Raw genomic sequence first — 14,267 nt, forward strand, 5'->3', positions numbered from 1 at the left:
AGGCACCGGTCGTCACTCGAAATGGATGAGGGTAATGAAGAACTCTCAAGCTTTCTTCTCACGCATTAGTCTGGATCGTAGGGATAACCCTGGATGATTTGAACTTCTACTCATTGGCTTCTATATATAAAGTTTCGATTGCGGAAAACATTAATGGACTGCTCTGATTTTGACATGCGCGGCGCGTGAGTCCTTTCTGAATCTCTGCTGCTAAAGGTGTTGTAGGTGAAATGTCAAAATCATCTTTTGATTTTCTCGAGATATGCGTTGATGGGTTCATTCCACCAACCTTGTGTTGATCCCTCTATTATGCGTTATCGTGTAGCCGCAATCGTGTAGTGACCGCATTCGCTTGATTACCGCAACTCTACACGATGACCGCAATCACTTGACGATCGCAACTCCTATGCGATGGACGCATGCGGTTGATCACCGCAACACCCATGCGTTGATCGTATGCGTTCGCCTTTGCAATGGAGAGTTTCTCCGCATGCGGTCGTCTATGCAGTAGTCCGACTTTCGCGTTTGCGTCCATTTTCTGCGTTAGCTATAGAAATAGACAATTGAACGCATAATAACGCATAATAATGGGTTATCCGAGATTCTCTATGTTGAACGTCACAAACTCCTTTTCTCATAAATTCCTAACATAATTGTCGCATATTCTCCTTAACAACCTTCATAATTCTAAATAAAAGGCCTAAGATGACATGAATTTCTGCATGTCATCAGAAGCATCGCTCAACTCTCAATGAAAGATTTGAGAAGGTTTATCCATTCCCTGACTCTGATGTGGCAGACATGTTGGAGCAACTGCTAGAGAAGAACTTATTCAACTATCGGAATGCAAGCGACCGGAACAAGTAGGAAAAGTAGACAATCCTAACTACTGTAAGTATGACCGAGTCGTTAGCCATTTAGTGGAAAAGTGCTCCATGGTGAAGGAGCGAATTCTGAAGTTGGTTCATGAAAAGAAGATTGAACTAGATTTGGATGAAGTAGCTTAGATGAATCATGCTACATTAGCGGTGGCTTCCAGTGTTCTAACATTGACTATGTTTTATGATCAGTGTTCTAACATCGACTACGTTTTAACATCGACTATGTTACAGTAGCGGGCGCTTCTGTCAAAATTACAGAAGAGGAAGCAAGACTAAAAAAAAAAAAGAGAAGGCATGGAAACCTAATATCATGCAAAAAGAAGACAACAACTTCCCCTGACTTCGTCGACCAGTAACTTTGGTAAAATAACTCCCAAAAAGTTTCATCGATAACTGTTCAAAGGAAGTATTAGAAGTTACTGCATGTTACGCTGATGGCATAGTAGAATTCGACAACAGTCATATAACTGCTAAAGAAGTTGACAATTCAAAAGAAAGGGAGCAAAGAGTTTCTTTCTTCGATCGTATCAAGCTTTCAACTACTCAATCTTCAGTTTTCCAAAGATTGAGTATGGCCACGATGAAAGAAGCAAACCAATATCCAATGACTACTTCTATTAGAACTTCAGCCTTCAAAAGGCTAAGTATCTTCACATCAAAGAAAGATCGACCTTCAACATATGATTTTGATCATTTTAAGATGACAAGTGATAAACATAAAAGCAAGATGATAACCTCGAAGGTAAGACCATTTCATGTAGAAAAAAATGACAAAAAGATTCACAGTCGTATAATTTCACGCATGAAAAGGAAGTTGTTTGTTGATATAAATACAGAAGGTTCCTTCGCCTGACTTTTCGAGGTGAGACTTGGAACCAAAGAAGTAGGATGTTAATCTCATTCCTTTTGCTTGAATGTGGAAGTTGTACAATCTGCTTCTCGCTCTAGGGATTGACTACCGGCCAGATATGATGGTTGGGAACTCAGAACCTCTCCTATTATCAGTACCACTCATTTTTTTTCGAGGTATGGAACTAACAGGAATTGTACCGTTCTCTATATGTGCCATGGCTCGATGGAATGAAAACAGAGGGAGTTAAAGACGAAAGAAAACTCCAAAGAAGGGAAGGGTGTCCCTATAACAAATACAGATGATTTATCCTCTATGTTCCAAGCTCTGATCGACCTTCAACATATGCTTTGTACCATCTTAAGATGACAAGTGATCAACATAAAAGCAAGATGATAACCTCGAAGGTAAGACCATTTCATGTAGAAAAAAATGACAAAAAGATTCACAGTCATATCATTTCATGTATGAAAAGGAAGTTGTTTGTTGATATAAATACAGAAGGTTCCTTAATGGTGAAGCGAAAACTCATCATATCGACGAATCCTACAAATGCAAAGGATGATCAAAGCCATAATGAAATTAGAGCTTATGAAATTTAAATGTAGAAGCTCCTAATCACAAGAGCCTAAACTACATGGTGCTCTTGGCCTGCATGAGTTTAAAAGGTGAATGCCTAAAAAAAATCTCTTTTTGAACTATGTTATGACTTGATCCCTGTCATTGTAAACGGTACATAGGTAGCTCGAAGGAAACTTTAAGTTCAGTCAAATAAAAAAAAAGAAAACAACACTTGAACTACGTCATGATTTGATCTTTTCTTTGAGGTTACGTAGGCAACTTAAAGAAATTTAAGTTTAGTCCATAAAAAAAGAGGTACCAAATCCACCTAAGTGTGACACTACAAGATTGATGTTGTTCATTTCCATTGTAGAATGATACTCCAAATTGAAGATGTACATCCATACTGGGGGTAACACAACAAATTAAAGACATTCATGCCATGTGAGGAGGAAATAAAATAGATTAAAAACACACACTTGGGATGGCGTTTCACTTCCCATTTCTTCAAGTTCATATGCTTCGTTAGTGCTTCTCAATCTTCAAGTTCAGAGGCTTCATCGATGGTCCTCCATCTTCAAGTTAAGAGGTTTCATTGATGTTCACTCTTCATGCTCAATTTTAGAGGCTTCACAATGCCATCTTCATGCTCAAAGTCACAAAGTCAAGCTTAATGAAGAAGATTCATCGATGGTCCATCAAACTCAAATGTAGAGTATTCGTTAATGCTTCATCAAACGCAAATGTAGAGGATTCGCCGATGCTTAGTCAAACTCATGTGTAGAGGATTCATTGATGCTTCATCAAGCTCAAACGCAGAATATTCATCGATGCTTCCTGAAACTAAAATGCGGAAGAATCGCCCAAACTTTGTCGAGCTCAAATGCGAAGGTTTCATCAATGCTTCTCCATCTTCAAGTTTAGAGGCTAAGGAATTGTGTCGTAAGATACCTCAAGAGGGTAAGGTTATGAAATGAATTCCATATGCATCAGTAGTAGGGAGTTTAATGTATACCATGTTGTATACTTATCCCAGCATATGCTATGCAATTGAAATTGTCAGCAGATATCAGTCAAATCTTGATATAGTTTGAGGACTGCCATTAAAAACATCCTAAGTATCTTTGGAGAACGAAGGACTATATGCTCATGTATGATGATACGGATCTGATCCTTACTGAATACACTAATTCTGACTTTCAGACTGATATGGATTTTAGAAAATCTACTTCAGGGTTAGTATTCACTTTGAAAGGAGGAGCTATAGTTTGGAGGAATCACGCACAGTTGTATTGCTCACTTCACCATATAAGCTGAGTATTTACACTAAAGAGACGTGATTGTCATGTAGATTACCTTTGAAGACAACTTGGCTAATCCATTTACAAAGGCCCTTTCAGTTAAAGTGTTCGAAGGTCACCTAGTGGGACTAGAGTGCGAAATAAATAGAACTAAGGCAAATGGGAGAAGTATTGGGTATCTGATGCCCTAGCTTATTGTATTTATTCTCTCATTACTCAATATTACATATATATATATGTGTAAAATCCACTGGAGTTTTAGTCTAAGTGGGAGTTTGTTGGGTTGTATGTCTTAAATCTCATAGTTTGTAATGTTAAATGTCTTTTATTATCAATAAAGATGTTATTACTGTTTATTCAATCAAACTGTTATTGAATATATGAATTTCACTTGTAAAGTCTAAATCCAATAAACTAAAGATCCATAGTTATTATATGAATACATGAACTTTATGTGGAGACATAAGAGTGGATCAAGTTTAGTAAATAGCCAAAATGGTCTATAGTATATGAATAAGGGTGGATACCTTATTCTGGTAACACTAGAGGATGCGACCCACTCTGTAGTTCTTACAATTTGTTGTAAAATGCTACAAACGAAGTGATCCTGATTCGTTCATGTATTGACACGAGGAGTGGAGACGTTATATACAATGAGTTTGCATAAGATCGGACCAAGAATTAAATCATTCTTACTTTATGATGATGTTTACTATTTAAGACTGATTATTTCAATACGATAACTTAGATAACATGACCTTAATCCTAAGCTAACTATGAACTCTTGTTTATTCGAGATTATCCTTAGATTTACATGGGTGAGGGTTCGCTCAACAGTACTGGCTCAATAAGCCTCCAATTTTAGGGGTAAGACCAGGTAGATAGCTGGGGACATAGGGTACAAGATGGAATTGACTCCCACTTGCTTTTAGGGATAGTAGAGAGGTTGTTCCATTAAGTTCTGACTTTGGGTCTTGAACAAGGGGCCTCACCCTCTCATTGGCTTGAGAGGGACTCGGTTTAGTGATTGGATCACAAACCAATTGTTCATTAGAGGATCAGTGGGACTTAAGAAGCAAGATGTAATCTCGGGAATAAAACAGCTTTTAACCCAGTCGTTATTACAAACAACCTATGAATGGTTAACTTACTAATCATGGTTATATAAAGTGGACATAATATATCTACAGTGAAGGGAGTGCAACTATTGGGTTTTAGTGGAGTGACACCATAGTTAATGAATGGTGGTTAATTAGGTTAAAGAGTCTAGCTGGTTAGTCGCAGATCGTCTGAGCCCATGATCTGTAGGTCCGTGAAGTCATCCTACTAGCTCATATCGGACTAAACTTTAGAATAGTATGACTAACAAATTTGAAGTGTTCAAATTTGGTATTTGCAACAAAGCGTTAATATATATGATATATTTAACCTAATATTTAATTGTGAATTAAACATAAAGAGAGTGAAAATAAGATATATTTAAAAAAGATTTAAATGTGAAGATTATGAACAGGAATTCATATAAATTAGGATAAGTGTTAGATTTAATATTAAATTAATTAGTGAAATTGTTTAATTAATTATTTAATATTAATTTACTTTTAAAAATGTCATTATTAGAATTGATTTTGAAATTAAATGAATTTGGTCAAAATTGTATTATAAATCAACTTGTTACTACGTAAAAAATGCAATGGAAGTCAAATTGTTGACTTTTGATTTTTGAAAGTCAAATTGTAGCTCAAGCTTATCCACAAATTGAAGGCATTGATTTCAATGAAACCTTAGCTCTTGTTTAGTAAGAAACATAACAAATTGAAGGCATAATATGTTCTCTTGGTTTAGAAAGAAATTTCTTTGTCTATAGTTGAAGCAGACTATATTACGGTGTGAAGCAGTTTTGTACACAATTAATGTGGATGAAGTAAATGTTAAGGGAATATGATATTCCACATGATGCTGTGACATTGTACTGCGATAACCTGAGTATCATAAGAATCTTGATTTATTCGGCCATGTTGAAAAATTGTTCAACATGTCCGAATAAATCACATTGATATTTGACATCAGTTAATTACAGAATTAGTTGAGAACAAGTAAATTGTTTTGGAGATATTTGACGCAATCTAGTTTGAAGCCCTCGGAGTAATTCTCTTTAAGACGGAAAACAATGTTTGAGTTGCCATTTATTCAAGGCCCAAGTGATTTTTGAGTGATGAATTCGCAGTAATGACGGCAATTGGCCTTCCAAGCATTCGTAAGTGGTTTTTTATTTCAAATTTTAAATTAAATCACGTTATATGGTCGTTGCAATGTGATAGGTTTTCAAGTGACATCGTGCCCCCTGATGTTTATAGTTGTTGGAAATTTATGTGAGATATAAATAAATACAAAATAAATAAAACTATACACTACTACAGAAATTAGATTACGTGATGCTTTTCCAATGTCAAATGAAGGACATACCTGATGCTTATAAAAGCGTCGAGTATTCTACTATTAAGTATAATGCGATAACTTGACTTTGAAAAAACGTCAAGAAAAATATTTTTTGATATAATTTTCGTGTCAAGAAAGATAATACACTTGATAATTGTGGTATGTCAAGTTTATTGATTCTCACTTCACAGGTTAGAGCCAAATAAGTAATCAATCATAAAATTGTAAATAAAGAGATAAGGAAAAAAGAGAACAACATCGAAAAATGTACTGGTTTGTCTCGAACTCGAGACTACGTCCAATCTTCTACAACTGTAGGATCTACTATGATGGAGATTACAAAGACAACCAAACTCACGTTTACAAATCACTCCTCAAATAGCCTAACAATAATTATTTGAATATAGTATCGCAATTCAATAACTTGGAATAGATAATATGAGAAACCCCATCCAAAGAAGAAAAATACACGATGTATTTTTCTTACTATTACTCTAAAATGCTGAAGAATAAAATAGCTCTTGCTCTTGGCACTTTCTTTTTTCATTCTTCAAATGTAGACATATATTTATATAGGTGTGTTGCTGTTGACTCATGTGTCAAGCCCAATAACATTGAAGAAACAAATCAGACTATGATATTAATGAATTCCACCGCCTCAACTATCCTTTATTGATAACCCACGACCAACTTGTTCTTCAATTATTGTTTTTTTTTAAATAATGTTATTTTGATATATATTAACAAAAATAGGATGGGGTTGAAAAGATGGACAAAAATAGATTTTTTAATCGTGTACCTTGTACACGATTGCTCTAAATCATGTACCCGATATACAAGTATCTGTTGATCTGGCACGTGCAGACTGCCAATGTGGCAGTCATGGCGTTGATTGAGGTAATCATGTACCCACAACCAATTTGTTCTTCAATTATTGATTGTTGGGCTATTTTTCTGGATGATTATGTTGGCCTATTTGTTGGCTATTTTTTTTCATGATTAATTTGTTGGATGATTATGTATTTGTTGGGTTGAACTTAGAAATATATGTTTATGTTTATAAAATTGAATATTGCTTCATATATATATTATATTGTTTGTATTTAGGCTGAATTAAATGTATGATTCATGGATATATTATTTTGTTTTTATTTGGGATGATTTAAATATATAGTTTATAGATCTTAGATTTGGGTTGATTTAAATGTATAATATTTAGATCTTATATGTTGAATTTAGAAATTGGATTTTGATGGGTTGACATATTAACATATTTTTTTTGACATATTAACATACAGGATCATTCACAACTTGATTCAAATTTTATGAGTATCGAAATCCAAAATTTGGTTAAAGCTGATCTTGGGATACCTGTGGCCTTACTCCAAGAAGCAATTAAAAAACAATATAGCTATAATGTTAATTATAGACGGGTGTGGCAAGCCAAGAGAAAAGCGTTGATTGCTGTGTTTAGTGATTGGGAGAAATCATATTTAGAGCTTCCTTGTTGGTTGAGTGCTCTTGTTCATTACATACAATCAAGGAACACGAACAAATTGGTATTTTATTTTATTTGATGTGCCAGATACGACTATTTTTGGTCGAGTTGTTTGGTCCTTCGGTCCTCCAAGAGAAGGGTTCAAACATTGTAGGTCATTATTCCAGATCGATGGAACTCATCTCTACGGAAAGTATAAGGGGAAATTATTGACCGCCTTATCTATTGATGCAAACGGGCATATATTTTCCCTTGCTTTTGCTATTGTTAAAGGTAAAAATTTGTCTAGTTGGTCATGGTTTTTGTCGGCATTGCGTGAATATGTTACCCAAAGAGATGGTATTTGCTTGATTTCTGATAGACATAAGGGCATTCTTGCTGCAATTAATAATGAGAAAATTTGTTGGAGTGAACCTAGAGCGTACTATCGATATTATCTTCACCATGTTGGCAGTAATTTCAATACGAAATATAAATCAAAGCAACTAAAAGATTTGGTGTTTAAGGCAGGAAATCAACACTAAAGGCAAATTCATTCGGTGCATGAAAGAATTGAAACAATTGAACCTTGAATGCCTTGAATATTTTTCAAATATTGACTTGGAAAAATGGACCCAATCACATGATGGTGAGTACTGCTATGGGTGGATGACAAGCAATGCAGTTGAATGTATGAATGGTGTTTTCAAAGGTGCTACAATGTTATCAATTACTTCTTTAGTTAGGTTAATATTTTATCGCACGATCTGTATTTTGAACATCGAAGACAAGAAATCAGTGAAGCATTCGATCGTGGGGACATGTATATAGAATATGCCCTGAGAAAACTTAAGAGGTGGGAAAAACGAGCATTTGCTCATAGATGACATCTATTGACAGGGAAAGTCAAAATTTTAAAGTACAAACTAACATAAGTATGATTTCTCCCTATAAAGGACAACAAACACAAGTTTTGGGCTTGAAAGAAGGAACATGTTCTTGTAATAAGTGGCAGTCATTCAATATTCCATGCTCTCATGTAATTGCAGTTTGTAATTACATGCATTTGACATACATACCAGTTATTGGTGAATGCTACAAATTGTCCAATTTCAAGCAATGTTATGAAGGTCGCTTCCATCAAATAGAACACCCAGATTATTGGCCCGAATTATCATTTACAGAAGTTTGTCCGAATGCGGACTTACTAAGAGAACAGGGTCGGCCAAAAAGTACGTACATTCATAATGAAATGGATTGGAGAGAGTCAAACCAAACAGTTCAATGTACAATTTGCAAGAGAGAAGAACATAACAGATGTACTTGTCCACAACGTACATTAGGTGCTTCGTCTTCAGGTCATTAGGTGTATCTTTTATATACTTATATTTTTTATGTAATTGTATATTTTATGTACTTGTATTTTTCATGTAATTGTATCTTTTATGTACTTATATTTTTTATGTAATTTTATATTTTATGTAATTGTATTTTTCTTGTAATTGTATCTTTTATGTACTTATATTTTTAATGTAATAGTTTAATTTTATGTAATTGTACTTTTTATGTAATGAATTTATATTTCATGCAATTGTATCTTTTTATGTACTTTTTATGTATCTTTTATGTGATTTATTTTATTATGTATAATTTGAACTTCTTAGATAGTGGAACCTGGTCCTTCTAATCCTTACAACTATATTGACAAAATACGCATAATTCACAATCGGTATGAGATAGTTCTTCTACAGTAGTCTTGACTTGTCGGAGAAGGGAGACATCTGCACAACATACTATCCCATTTGATTAGTGCATTATTCTCTACGTTGAACAAGAAGGTTTTCTTGGGGTTGCACAAATCAGTTTTATCAATGGCACCTCATTACTTCTCTAATTGAGCGTTGGAGAACAGAAACTCACACATTTCACCTGCCTTGTGGGGAATGTACAATCCCACTACACAATGTTGCCATACAGTTTGGGTTACGAGTGGACGGGCAAATCGAATATATCAGTAGTTTTAAGTTGTCGGAGAAGGGAGGCATCTTCACAACATACTATCCCATTTGATCACTGCATTATTCCAGATGTTGAACAGGCAGGTTTTCTTGGGGTTGCACAAATCGAATTTATCAAGCTTGATTGGCACCTCATTACTTCTTTAGTTGAGCGTTGGAGACCAAAAACCTACACATTTCACCTGCCTTGTCGGGAATGTACAATCACGCTGCACAATGTTGCCATACAGGTTGGGTTATGAGTGGACGGGCAACTATTGATAGGTTCACTACAATATGATTGGAAGAATGTTTGTGAAGAGCTATTAGGCGTTCTACTAGATGATCTGAAAGGCTGAAGATTGAGTATCCCCTGGTTGGCGTCCCAGTTTCCAGAATTACCTCGCAATGCCGACAACATCAGCGTACGTAGGTATGCACGAGCGTACATTATACAGCTTATTGGAGTATTTTTGTTTGCTGAAAAGTCAAATACTCTAGTGCATCTCATGTTCCTCTTGCTACTATCTGATTTCGAGCATGCTGGTACGTACTCGTGGAGTGGTGCATGTCTTGCATGGCTGTGTAGAGAACTTTGTCGAACTACCAATGCACAAGCGTTGGAAATAGTAGGGCCACTGATTCTACTACAGGTATGGGCTTATGATAGATTTCCAATTATAGCACCACAAGTCCAGTTACAGGCCGTAGATCATCGTCCACTTAGTATCAGGTATTATTTCATTTATATATTTCTTTCGTTATCATTTTATGTAAGAATATAAATTAAATGTATTTTTTATAATTTTAGATGGAGTGGTGTATTAGCTGCTTCTAAACAATCAGCATATATGTTGCTCATGTACTGAAAAATATTTGACAGACCGATGAAGAATCAGGTAACAAATGTATATATAAAAGAATATTTATAACATTTTGGATGTAAACTTACCTTATTTTTTTTGTTAGATTAATTGAACGCTATACACACAAAAGATTTAGTCATCACTACCTGATTACTGTCGTGATGGTGAAGACATGTGGTTGACCGTTAGCCCTCTTATATACTTTCATATAGTAGAGTGGCATCATCAAGATCGTGTGTCGAGACAGTTCAGTTTGTGACAAACGATACCATCGTTGTCCTATACACTCCCAGCACTACACAAGATTGATTTGAGAGCTAAGCACGACCAAGAATGGCGTTGAATCCACGAGGAATATATATTCTACTAGCATGGACGACATGATCGTTGTGCACAAGGAGAAATAACAAATGGGTCAGTTGTATCAGATGACTACTTTTCCTGGTACGATTCAATCATGAGGCGATTTCTCACATCTGACGGCGCTTACTATTACTGCATGGGAAGAGATTGAAAATTAGACATTTTCCACATATAGGATATGAATATTGTTTAATATTTATTTTTTTCATTGTAGAGTAGAATTTTATCGGAGATGTACTACAATATTCACTGCAACACAACTTACCAGAGTTGGGTTTAATGTGTCAGCAAACATTGATTAACATAGAAAATATTATTCATCAAACAAGACGACTCAATGTTGCTGACACGGATCGAAGACGTATTTGTCGTAGATGACAACAACAGTAGGGTGAACCTAATTTAGAGGGATACGAAGACAACCCCCATGAGGGGTAAGGGCCAAGGGTTTCGTCTTTAAATTTCACGTAAACTTCTAATTTCACATTAAAGAACTAATTGTAAATCTTCTTTAATATCATGACATATTTTTTTTTAGTATGAGTGTAGAACAATTATGTTTTTATTGTAGATTAAATATATAATTAAGTTTAATAACGAAGGAATTTGTTGACCCGGTTCTAAAGTCTTAATATTGTTGTACATCTCCAATTAAACAATAATAATTAGTCGATCTAATTTGACAAAAGAAAAAGAAAAAAGAAAAAAATCGTGGACTCGGTCTACGAGTCTCCATGCGACCGTTCAACTAAGTTAGCCGACGTGGTGCTGACTGGATTAGAAGTTAAATCATGTACCCCATACACGATTTTGCCAAATTGTAATCGTGTACCCCGTACACGATTTCACTACCTTACTTTTTTCAATACTTTCCACTCCCGCCTATTTTTAAAAATACTTTCCCATATATCCCATTTTTGTCAATAGTTTGAAAAAACACTATATTTTCTAACTTCATCCTCCATTATTAAACCACCTTTAAATTTACCAATGAAAATTATGTTTATGGGTTAAGATAAGAAAAAGGAAAAAAAGCGACGGGTTTGAAGATATCCTATAAATTGTTGCTACTACTTCTATTGTGTCTGATACTGTTACAATTAAGTTCATCTGAGTTGCCTTCTATTGTACTCATTTTATGTAAGGAAAAGATATTTGTGGTGTTTACATACTTTTTTTTCAATGTATAAATCAAGTTTCTCTATTGGCGTCGGTTTTGATTTTACTAGGTCGAACAAGTTATGACTGATTTGTCCCCATCCCGATATGCTATAAAAATAGGTTTAGTATTGTGTGTTATTTCAAGTTTACATTATTGTGTATGTATTTGTGATTGCTATATGGCAGTCATTTGTGAGTTCACTATTATTTAAAAAAATCTAACACATTTGGTGAATGAGTTTGAGGAGAATTTCATGGTAATTAAATATATGTTTCTTTTGCAAAACTGAAGAGCAACGGATCGGTCAAATAGTTGAAATGTGAAGACAAAATGCGAAATGATGCATCACATCAAAAGGGTGATCGAATACATATCTTAAAGAAAACTAGAAATCCAAATTTACTTTTTTATTATTATTATTATTATTATTATTATTATTATTATTATTATTATTATTATTATTATGTAACTTGAAGACATGACAACCCCACTCAAAAATATATGGGTCGTGATACATAAGTTTTTATAGATGAAGTTGTTTACAATTACATTTTTAATACTTTGTTACTATATATATATATATTCTGTCAAAACTGGTAATCATACGAGGTTAAAGAGATAAATTTTATAGCAATGTTTATAGCAATAAAAAATGTTATTAAAAGTCGATCAAAATTGTTAGGGAAAGAAAATCATAGAATTTTTCTAATGTTATAAATTTTTTTAATAAAACTAAAATTATGCAATCGAAAGTGAACTTTCGTAGCTTCTCTTATAGTGTTTGAAAAAACGCTATAAAATATAAGAGACTTTTAATAACATCAGCTAGAACAACATTCCTAAAAATGCTGTAGAAAGTCTTTCATAGCATTTTTTTTATTATGAAAAATGCTATAAGGTACCGTTTGGATCATAAACATTGTTTCATGGATATAACAATTAAATATCTAGGATTTTAATGTTTGGGTTTTATAAGTTTTGGATAATTAATGTTTATATTTTGATATGATGTTCAGTTAATGTCTGGAAGTTAAGTATGCATGTTCAATTTATCAATGTTCTACGTAGAAACCAAAATTAAATAATTACTAAATTAAATACAAAAGACCAATTATTGTAGACATAGAATAAATTTAGTATAATTAATCAATAAAGATAAAAATAGATGAATACTTTTAAATTAAACATATTTAATTAATTTAAATTAATTAATATAAATAATCAAATAATTATAAAATAATTAGAATATTAATAATCATCATAATAATATTTTATACTAAATAGTTTAGATAGCATAAAATATTAATAGTAAAGATATTTGTTGAAATTAATTAAGTCTAATTAATATATTTATATTTAATAGTTAATTAAAATTTATAATAATGAGTATTTGAATTAATTTATGAACTAAATAAGCTATATTTTTACTGGTCATCTCCCAAGGATAAAAATCTCGCAGTTTAGCAAGATATTTAAAAACCAATGTCAAATGAGTTTTAAAGTTCCCCGAATGATAATATGAATATTTGTAATGGATAGTAAAATAAGAGAAAAAATCTAAAAATATATTCACTCTTTAAAATATTTAAAAATATAGAAGTGTTGATTAGTTAATATTTGAATTTTTTCTAATTTCCAATTTCACCCTCCCTTATCTTGCTGTACACTTTCTTCTTCCTTTTTTTCTTATTTTCTTTCTTTTCTTCGGTTTGGGTTTCTTTCATTTTTTTATTTTCTTTCATTTCTCCACTTTATGCTTCTTTCTTTTATTTTTTATTTTTTTATTTCATTTTCTTTCTATCGTTTATGCTTCTTCTAATTTTCTTTTTTTTCTCCAATTTTTGCTTCTTCTCTTTCTTTCTTTCCTTCTTTCTTTTTTTTTTTTTAATTTTTATTCCTTTATCTGATTTTTTCTTTGTCCCTTTTTCATATGAATTATGAGGCTGAGTTTCGTACACAAGACTTGAAAGTATCCAATTCATAAGTGATATAACACCAGCAAGTGAATCATCAAATTTGCTTATTATAACGAAATATTAAATATAAATAACAAATCAAAATAGATTTGAAAGAAACTACTTTTTCTAGTCCACAATTTGCACTAGAAATACTTCTTAAAAATTTCAAATAAGAAACGAGAATAGTTATTAAACAAGTTTATTTCTCAAAAATTGAGAAATATGAACGATATTAAATAGGCCAATATTTTTTTTTTTTTTCTTTATAGGACTTTAAGAGTATGATGTCTATCAAAAATAAACTTGAAAAAGTGGTATAGATGGAACATATTGAAATATTTGTGTATTTTTGTACCGTAATATTTGTGTATTGATAGTAACAATTATTATTAACATTAGTGATAGAACATAG

At 33.0% G+C, this 14,267-nt stretch overlaps 1 pseudogene; it reads left to right on the plus strand.

The window, feature by feature from the left end:
* The first annotated feature begins 6,854 nt into the window (after nucleotides 1-6,854).
* Nucleotides 6,855-14,267, plus strand: part of LOC120077278 — a 9,152-nt pseudogene continuing 1,739 nt past the window's right edge.

The sequence above is a fragment of the Benincasa hispida genome, chromosome 5, assembly GCF_009727055.1.
Source record: "Benincasa hispida cultivar B227 chromosome 5, ASM972705v1, whole genome shotgun sequence".
NCBI classification, from domain to species: Eukaryota; Viridiplantae; Streptophyta; class Magnoliopsida; order Cucurbitales; family Cucurbitaceae; genus Benincasa; species Benincasa hispida.